Below are 10,815 nucleotides of genomic sequence, written 5' to 3'. Positions count from 1 at the left end.
TGGGTCTGCTATCAACGAGCCGGGCCCGATATTGACAAGCGGATAGTAAGGTCTCTTTCACTTACCTTGTTGCGCGCGATGGGGCGGCAATCTGGTTTAGAGTGTAATAGACCCTGGTGATGATCCCAAAGATGAACAGTACTGATATGTGGACTTATTAAGCAGGAGTTGCATACTCATTCATTCACTATCCACTCGGGCTGGTGGTGCACAACTATTTGTTATGTGTACCTTTGCAATGGCCAGGATTTTGGCTGGGCGCGCGACTAACCTGAGATCAAGAGTCTACTACATTAAGTCTGGCTATCCAAATTTAGGTATGGGACTGGTTTGGATAGAAGTCTCTTGTGATGGACCCTATAGCCTGCGATACTATGTACTATCATCCCGACCTCACTCCAGCTTGCTCATTTCATTCGCACTGCATATTACATTGCATCCGCAGAACTTAGTATTTTGGATTGTCATGTTTCTGCATTGATATGGTCGTTAGCATTCATGTCTTGCATCGCATAGCCTTAGTACAGCTGATGGCACTCATAAATTTATCAGTATTTTCTGCTTATTTCGATATTGTATGATTCATGGCATTGCAACCTTGGCATTTAATATTTGGCTATCTTTGACTCCTCATTTGCATAGTTGATTTGCATTACGTACCCTGATATTGTATGACTCATGGACTTGTCAGTACTTCCGCTTACTCTGATTACTCTGATATTACTTACTTGGTAATTACCTTGTGCACACGCTTTCACCACCCACTAAGCTTTCTATAAGCTTATGCATAATAGATGTGTGCAGGTGGCATTAGGGTGCAGTAGCGTTGAGCTTGGAGCATGCAGCGGACCTCTAGAGCTTAAATTTTTTACATATGTATTTCCCTTTCAGCATTGTATTTAAATGATTATATTAGTGGATATGTGATGATGATGTTACCTTTGTGATTTATATAAACTTGTGGTTATGCTTCTTACGAGATAAATGTACGTTGAAAAATCCTCCTTGTATGTTGGAAAATCCTCCTTGAAGGATCCCAGGATTGGAATCTGGCATATTGGCGCTAGGAGCTGAGAATGGAATACTATGGAGGCTGTCGGCACCGGATTTCGGCGATCGGGATTCCTATGAGTCCGATCTCAGGATTTGGGGCATGACACAGGAGGTCCAAATGACATTCATGTTTATATTGATGAGGAGTAGGCTATAATTGACAAGGATGCATGATTGTAATTGCTAAAGGTTGCTATAAGATTTCATATCCCAAGATTGTTGTAATTTACTTTATTTCACATGTAATATTATTTCACTTTGTAATTTGTAAGAATGGGGACATTGGTTTGTATAAGTCATTATGGGCAGCTTCTTGTATATGTGAATGGTAATGAAATTTTCTTTTACGTTGATTTGTCCATTCTACGCTCATCTGCTTACTCTGATGATATATATATACACACACACACACACTCGAATTTGATTATCCTTTAAGGTTAACACTCGGGTTTTTTGGGAAACGGGTCATATACTCGAGTCCTGAAAAGTCGGGGTGTTACAGCCCGCTTTGACCGTGCTGGGTTGACCAGTGCACAGTGGGTGCACGTCTCTGTTGTGCCCACGCGCTGCGAGGTGGGGCCCACCATGATGTTTCTAAGAAATCCACTCCATCCATTTACTTTGGAGGGCCCACAAAATGTCTTTAACCAAAGACTAGGCGGCTTTAAAGCTTAGGTGGGCCATACAGATTGGTTTTTAGTTCTAATGGTGGATTTCCGTTAATCTAATGGTCGGATCTTCCCGAAATTGAACGTCAATGGTTAAAAAGGTTTAAGGGACCATTTAAGGTAAAACTAAATGGCTAGATTATGGATTTTATGACCTATTATGTTTTTATAACATTAAATGTCATGTTACAACACTTTTAATAATATTGTTTATTATTATTATTATCATTATTTTGGTCCTTGTAGATTTTATTCTACTTTTCCCCTAGGTTGTTTATGTGAATCTTAATACATGGGTTTCAAATTGTTAGCCCATATAAATCCAATGGTTAGATTGATCCTGATTCGACTATCAACAGCTAAAAAGGCACTAGGGGTTTGTTTGGACGGTTAGGACACCCCTAGGTTGACTGTTATGTGGGCCATCCCATACGAATGTCACATTAACAATCTTCGATCTCTTACTTGAATGATCCGATGGTTGGATCGATTAATATTTGACTATCAATGGTCCTAGGAATTTTTGAATTAGGTGGTCACTTAGTGGATATCGTCTAATGATATGCTATGGGCCTCATGAACAGATCTGACCTTCTACTTGGTCAGTGAAAGCGTATCGTGGTCCCAGAGTGGGGTCCATCGTGGGATTTACACTGATCACTAGCTTCGACTGTCCAAGTTAGGACGGGAATCAATGGTCCTAGGAATTTCTGAATTAGGTGGTCACTTAGTGGATATCGTCTAATGATATGCTATGGGCCTCACGAACAGATCTAACCTTCTACTTGGTTAGTGAAAGTATATTGGGGTCCCAGAGTGGGGTCCATCATGGGATTTGCACTGATCACTAGCTTCGATTGTCCAAGTTAGGACAAGAATCAATAAGTGAGGCAGACCCATAGGTCAGATGGCTTGGTGTTTTGATTAAGTGTCAAATCATCCCTAGGAAGGCGTGAACTCAATGAACAGTGGATCTCATAATTTGGGCTTTTAATTCTAAGATAGACGGTCGGATTTAACTATCAAGGGAATTGATATCTTAAAGTATGTTTTTGTACTTACGTGGTAATCCATCCCAAGGATCAGTTAACTAGAAAACTCGATTTATGGGTGAACCACACTCCCAACGGTAAGATGACTTAATGTATAAATAAAAATTGTACCTATTGGTTAAGATGGATAGATTGTGGGTCACTAAGTGATGATGTGTAAGATAAGTCGCATGTGCGGCATTTAGATCTTCATGGTAACACCCGAGTATTGAAAAGTACGGGTTGTTACATAAATATCCCCCACCTGTACAAGGAATTCCTAACCAAGGAATATCACAGAAGACGAATTAACGGACTATAACCACTTTCTATGTCAATGGCCCTCCTTATATAAAGACTACACTAGTGTAGAGAGCAATCTCCAAATCCTAGGGAAGCAGGCTTCACCTCATATACATGGTCGTACGCATGAATGTTCGAACATACCCACAAGAGAGAGGAAGTTAGAGAGAGATAAGGAAAGAAGGAAGAGACGATTCCCATTAGGAGACGTCAATACCCAAGATGGTGCATCTCACCGCCACAACAGCTAGTTAGGCTGGAATTGTGAAATGAAGAATCACCTTTGCATCAATTATAGAGACCGTTAGAACTTAAAACAAATCATGTACCTAAATGGAGAGTATATACTTCCGCTTGATACCGATGTTAATGTAGTATTTAAATCTTGACTTTTGAATCTTAATCATATGCACCTTACACCTTTTTTAAAATCCTTTAGGGACTTTTATTTTTCAAAGCAGGTGTAAATACCCTGTAAATGGATAATTATTACCCTTTCACCTCGTTTGAAAATTCATCCAAATTTCTGCCTTGGAAACCGGCTCAAAAGAGCTAGTTTAAATTTTTGGACCCAATGGTGAGGTATATGATATATCTGTTACGTCCATCCATTTTACCACAATGTTTTGAGGCATGAGATGAAAAATGAAGCAGATCCAACACTTAAGTGCTCCACACCAAAATAAACAGTAGCCCTAAGAAGTCTTTAACGGTAAGTGTTCGATTCCCTTTTTCGTATGGCGTGGTCCACTTGAGTTTTGGATATACCTCATTTTTTGGTTCATGCCATAAATTCAGCTGGCATGATGGATGAACGGTGTGGATAATCGAAATGCATCACAATGGGACCAACAGATATTTTGCAATGTTCTTGGTTTTTTGTCCTAAAAGTGGTAGTCAAATCAAGCACGGGAAAATGTTGTAAATGCTCAAGGAAATAATTATTACCCCTTTGCAAGGTATTTACTAATGAATCGAAAAATCAAATAAGCCCTTAATGAAATTTGGATTTTGTGTACGCGTAGTTGATGAAACCATGGCCTCTATATATAAAAGAGAAACCGGATTAGTTCAACTCATCAAAAGTCTCCACATTGTGAGAGTCCATATTTAACTGAGGTATTATGGATGCATTACAAAGTCAAGTGCACCGCCCATTAAATATTTGAATTGATCACATCTGTTATGGGATCCAAATATTTCAACAGCTAAATCATCCCAATTATTATCCACTTAATAAAAATCTTAGAAAGAACCACCTCTAACGGGGTCATTAAGGAACTTTTATGCGGGCGTGAAGCTTGGTCAGGTTAATTGGTTGGGATTTTTTTGTGTAATGTTACACGCATACCTTTCCATGGACTTAGATTCGGTAGTGACTTGATGTTATGCGCCCCACAATGATGTATGTATTTTATCTATGGAGCAGTAATACAAAACTTTTTTCTTCACTAAAAAGAAAAAAGAAAAAAAGAGAGAGAAACAAAAGTAAAAGGCTTAACTCTCTATACCTGTATAAGTAATTTTAAACCAAGGAATATTGCACAAGACGAATTAACGAACTAGTACCACTGTCTCTGTCAATGGCCCTCTTTATATATAGACTACACCAGTGGAGAGAGCAATCTCCAAATCCTAGGAAAGCAGGCTTCACCTCACATGCATGGCCGTGTGCACGAATACACGAACATGTGGTGCATCTCACCGCCACAGCAACCCATTGCAATGAAATTGTGGAATGAAGACTCACATTTGCATCAGTTACAGGGACTGTCAGAGCTTAATCTTAATCATGTACCTAAATGGGGTGTATATACTTCAGCTTGATACTGATGCTAATGTAGTACTTGAATCCTTACGTTTGAACCTTGATAATGTGCACCTTACATCTTTTTTAAAATATCCTTTAATGAAATTTGGATTTTGCGCATGCTAGTTGATGAGACCATGACTAGTTTATATAGAAGAAAACCTGACGGACTTCAACTCACCAAAAATATTCATCCAAAGTCTCCACACTATTAGAGTCCACGCCAAGTGCACCATCCCTTTTGTATTTGAACCCATCACATCCGTTATGGGACTCATTAGTATGCTTAATCCAAATATTTCAATAATTAAATCATCCAAACTATTATCCACTTAATAGAAATCTTAGAAAGAACCACCTCGAAGGGGGTCATTTTTTGTGAAATGTTACACGCGGGTCTTTCCATAAACTTAGATTTGGTAGTGACTTGATCTCGTGGGCCCCACAATGATGAATGTATTTTATCCATGCTGTCCATCCATTTTTCCGGCTCATCTTAAGGCATTACTCAAAAAAAAAAAATGAGGCTGTTCCAAATCTCAGGTGACCACACCACACCACAGAAATAGTGGTAATTAAACTCACGCCATTAAAAAATTTTGGAAGCCACGTAAGTTTTGGATCAAGCTGATACTTCGTCCAGGTCTGTGTGACCCAATAAACAAGTTGGATGGCAGATAAACCTTAGGAACATTTTAACGGTGGGTGTTCAATCACCACTGTTTTTCCGTGTGGTGTGATACACCTGAAATTTACATCTTCCTTATTTTTAAGGTCATACCCTAAATAATGATACAAAATGGATGAACGGCATGGATAAAACACATCCATCATGGTGGGTCCGCAGAGATTTTTCAGCACTGACCAGAGCCAATCTTGGTACTGGAGGGGTCACTACCGAATCCGAATCCTGTTTCCATGATCTCCGGTCCAGGAATTTTGCACGGCTCTTCCCTTGCTGGCCGTTGCATTAAATATGCCAGTGCTGTGGTCAGGGAATCACGGGCCCACCTGTACGAAGTGAAAACCTAGTGCAAGACATGCACTTTATCTTCCAGCTTTCAATTTGTAGAAGTGGAGCTGTGATCCAGACCGTTGACCTTATGGTCTCAGATTTCCAAAATTCCATCTGTCCGAATCTTAACCCATGGATAGACCACAGATTGAATGGATTAGATCTACCAATCTGAGACATAACATGAATCCCCTATCTACTTTTTCTCATCAGATCAATGGTCTGGATCCACTGATTTACGAGCCCCACTTATACCTTTGTCCGAATCTTAACCCATGGATAGACCAGAGATTAATGGATTAGATTTACCAATCGGAGACATAACACGAGTCTCTATCTACTTTGACTGATCAGATCAATGGTCTGGATCAACTGATCGAGGAGCCCCACTCATACAAACCCAACGATCCGTCCCTGCTCGAGGAACGCGGATTGTGTACTAACCCCGCCAGGCCTAACCAGTGACGGACGGTCCTGTAGGATATCCACCGGGGCCGCCTGACGTATATGTTTTATCCTCGCCGTCCATCCACATTGAATTTTTATTTTTTTCGCATGAGCCTAAAAAGGAGTCTGATCGAGGGCTTGGGTAGACTGCACCACATGAAACAGTAGGGATTGAAAACCTACCGTTGAAAACTCATCGGATGCCAAGATAGTTTTGGATCAAGCTTATATTTACATTTTCACTTCATCCAGGTATATATGACCTCATGAACACGTTAGATGGTAAATAAATATTAAAATCATTATTGCGCTAAGGATGTGCCTGGTATGCTCTCAATTCTAACTTGTTTGGATTTTCAATGATTTTTAAGTCAATAGGAGAAAATTTATTCAAAACAAGCTAAAACTCAAAGAGTAAATTATCCTCATTTTAGGTGGGGTGTCTATCAGTGCCCTTCTTTGACAAAGGTTGCGGACAACTGAATGTCAAAGCTAGCGGATATCTCACCTTTTGGATTGAATGTAGACGTGGTATAGTCTACTCCCACCAGAGTGTCATTATCAAAAAACTTGTCTGGTTAAATAGTAATTCAGGTGTCTCTTAAGGGTTGAGGAAAATGTTGTGATTTATCCTTGCGCATTTTGTGGCTTTACGAGGCATCAAATCAAACCATCTCATGTCGTGATTGGCAGTTTGCATCAAGGGTAATTTGCAAGTATGAATTTTGGGTGGTTAGTGCCCCTGCACCTTTTGTGGCCTTATGGGGATCCGCCTATCACATTTGATATCGAAAAGTGGTTCTCAATGTTGCACAATCCCCTAAGACCACTTGTACGACTGGTCGTTGTAACGATTAATTGCCTGTACTTTTCGCGACTTTACGAATCTCCCATATTACAAACTAGACTGACAAGTGTCCTGAACTGGAGTTACCTCGGACATATTCAATTTGCATTCCAAGACGATTAGAGTGACATTGAAATTTCAGACCAAGCATCCAATGTTCCACTTATAATTTCAGAGAAAACTGAATATTCAGATAAAACTAAAATCAATTATTGTTTTTGCGTTGCTACCTACTGGGAAGTATGGAGGACCGCCCAGTGCTTCGGATACCATGCGTGTTGTATTTTTTATTTTTATTTTTTTCTTCAGAAAAGATCCCCACCTATAAACATTGTTCCATGGGGTTTTATTAGAAAACAAATTTTTTGAACGATTTTTTTTTCAGACAATTTATTTTGAAAAGATGCGCTTGATCTCATGGGGAGGCATCGTCGAGTGGCTTTTATTTCGGCCTTTTTTTTAATAAGTTCAACCGGACATTTCCACTGAGGATTTTAATGGTCCTGATCGAAATCAGTTTTTATTAAAGCACATTCTTTATTCGTTATCCAACTTCAAGTGTGCTTGCATTTAACACAGTAACCCTACACCTCGAGGGAAATTATTGTTGAGTGAGCTTCGATGCCTATGAAGAAAGAGAGAGAGAGAGTTTTAATATGATAATCGAAGAGTTTGGTGCAAAGGGAGTGAGACTGACCTAAGTAGCAAGCAGAGGTTATTGTCGGGCTGGGTGTTTCGGAGAAGCGACCATGACTTGATGACGCAACCTACAAGGATTTTTTTTATTTTTTTTATTTTTTTTCTTTTTTAATAACATGCATGTAAATAAAAAAAAAGTACGATAAAAATGGAAACTTTTTTTAGATGACCAAAGTTGTCTTGTGAGCATGGTTTATGTTTTGGTGCATTGGTATGGATCAAATACTTGACTTTTCCATTGTTCATTCCATACGAGTTCGGAGTTGATTCATGAAGATTTTTTATAGTATCCTTAAGAGTATGCAGTGGGAATCCATGTCCACTGACTTGGGATATGCTTAATAGTTCTTGAAATACCACGGTTTTCATATCTTTGACTTTGAAAACGAATTTGCTGCCATGATTGAAGTGCCTTATTTTTTTTTCTTTCTTTTTTTTTTTTCTCTTTTGTTGTCGCTCTTGTAAGTTTTCGTTTTGTCTAGTTTTGACCGTGATGCCCTTTTAAGTTTCACCATGTCCCAAGTAAATGTTCTTACCTACTCCCTGACAGTTGTGCATTTTTGCCCCTTGCACCCTTTCAAGTTTTCACCAGGTCCGTTGTGTATCCATCATTTTTTATTCAAGCCGCCTATTTTACTTAGACACATTTTTTATAATTCTTTTCTTTTCTTTTTTGTCCGAAAACTTTCTCACCGTTAGCTCATAATGATTTATAAGACAATAAGTGGCTTAAGAATTCATCCTAAGATCGGAATTTTTCTTAGAAATGGGGTAAGGCTAATGGGAGCTTGCCCTTGAATTTTTCTCTGGGTCTTCATTTTTCTCTCTTTTTTTATTTGTTATTTATTTTTATTTTTTGCCCTTATTGCTCTTTTTTTTTTCTTTTTTAAATTTAGGTAGTTTGAATCACCGTATGTACATATGTCCTTTTTCGTGTCATTTTGTGTTATTGAGGGCAAGTAGGCAGAGAATAGTAAGATCTGGTCTTAGAAAACCTTCATTAGCTTACTCGTTATCCATAGTACATTTTAACATGATCGGCATTGATCGGCTCAGCTAGATCCTCTCCTTCCATGTTAGTGAGGCGAAGTGCACCTCTCGCACAATGAACGGGCCTTTCTAGGTGAGTTTGAATTTTCCCCTTAGGTCTGGTAGATGAGAGGGTAGAATTTTTTTCATTACTACGTCTCCTATTCTGAATGTTTTAATATGGACCTACTTGTTGTAAGCTCGTTCAATCCTTTTATGATAAGCTTGGGAATGACATAAGGCTCGCATGCGCTTTTCGTTTGCCATATGCAATTGATCATAACAAGCTTGTAGTCACTCTCCCTCTTCCACTTCACTTTCTAATAGAATACGTAGTGAGGGAATTTCAACTTCAACAGGTAGAACAACCTCAATTCCATATGCCAGTTCGTATAGAGTAGTGCCCATTGCAGTACGCATGGATGTTCAATAAGCCCAAAGTACGTATGAGAACATTTTTGACCAATCACGATATATTTTCACCATTTTTTCAAGGATACGAATGAGCATTTTATCAGCAGCTTTCACCTCTCAATTCATTTGCACCCTCTAGGGGCCTGATCAATGCCTTTTAACTTTAAACTGCTCGAGGAAATTGTCCACTTTTTGGCTCATGAAGGGCATCCCGTTGTCTGTGATGATGGCATGTGGGATTTCATATCAGTTGACGATGTTGTTCTTTAGGAACCGCACCACGTGAGAGTATTGTATGGTAGTAAAAGATACTGCTTTCATCCACTTGGTGAAATAGTCTACTGCTACCAAGATATATTCATGGTTGTAGGATGCCTTGGGACTAATTTTATCAATGATGTATGGGACCTGACTGGGGATGGGGGATGGAGCCCTTCAGATAAGGACCACTGGCCGGTAGGCTCTTCACTGGTGGTGGTTGTTGACTGGTGTTGAAGTAGGGACTCTTCCTTTTACGACCAATGGTTGATCCCATGTCTGTTGCATGTGATGAGCAAGACCAGGATGCGGTTCAGGGGCCTTCCCTTGAAGGACCAACGGAAGAGGGGATAACACTCCTTACAGAATGAGTGGGGGAAAGTCCCTATCATAGCTTTTGGTTAAGAATGCTTGGAAGACATGGGGGCGAATAGTTTCATTCGTATGCCCATGACTCTCTATCGACCCACGTATGTAGACAATATTTCATCACTCTTTTGCTTAAGATCTGTTAAGTCTAACCTTTGGCGTGCTACATTTAGATTGTACATGAAACGATCTATAAATGCTTGGGACAATTATTCTCAAGTTCGAATCTTGTGATAGTCAAGAGACATTTACCAATATGATGTATCACCCCATGGGGATTTTTGGAACAAATGGATCAATGCCCCGTCATCTTCTGCCATGGCATCAAGTTCACCACATAATGCCTTTAAATGCACAGTTGGGCATCTGATGCCATCATACCGTTGAAATTTGAGTACCTCGAAGTTTGCAGATACTCTGGCATCAAGGAATATGCAAAGATCTTTGATTTTTATAAACTGGAGTTCCATCCCATGTTGTTTTTGAAACTCATTTCGCATGACCCTTAACTGGTCCTCGAAGTGTTACCGAAGTTGATTGAATTCATTTGGTTAGGTCAAAGGAGGTCATGCCCCTTATGGCATTCGGTTACCTCTTCTTCATAATGGTTGATTTCTTTGATGTTCCTATCTTCCTTGATTAGAGGGATTGAGTGCCCGGTGGTGTGAGGAAATTGAAATAATGTCCCACCGGGAGGGCGAGTTTGGTTGGATGGGTATCCATGAACATTAGGTACTTGTTATGGTTGAGTAGGTTGAAATTGAAATAAATTCCCGTTGAGAGAAGGTTGTTGAAATTGACTGGAGTGTGATTGACTAGAATGTGCTAGTTGAAGTGTTGGTTGACTCTCGTTAGGGGGAGGAACGTGGATA

Source organism: Magnolia sinica, chromosome 7, assembly GCF_029962835.1.
Source record: "Magnolia sinica isolate HGM2019 chromosome 7, MsV1, whole genome shotgun sequence".
NCBI classification, from domain to species: Eukaryota; Viridiplantae; Streptophyta; class Magnoliopsida; order Magnoliales; family Magnoliaceae; genus Magnolia; species Magnolia sinica.
The sequence above is the reverse complement of the archived record's forward strand: the minus strand, read 5'-3'. Positions refer to the sequence as shown.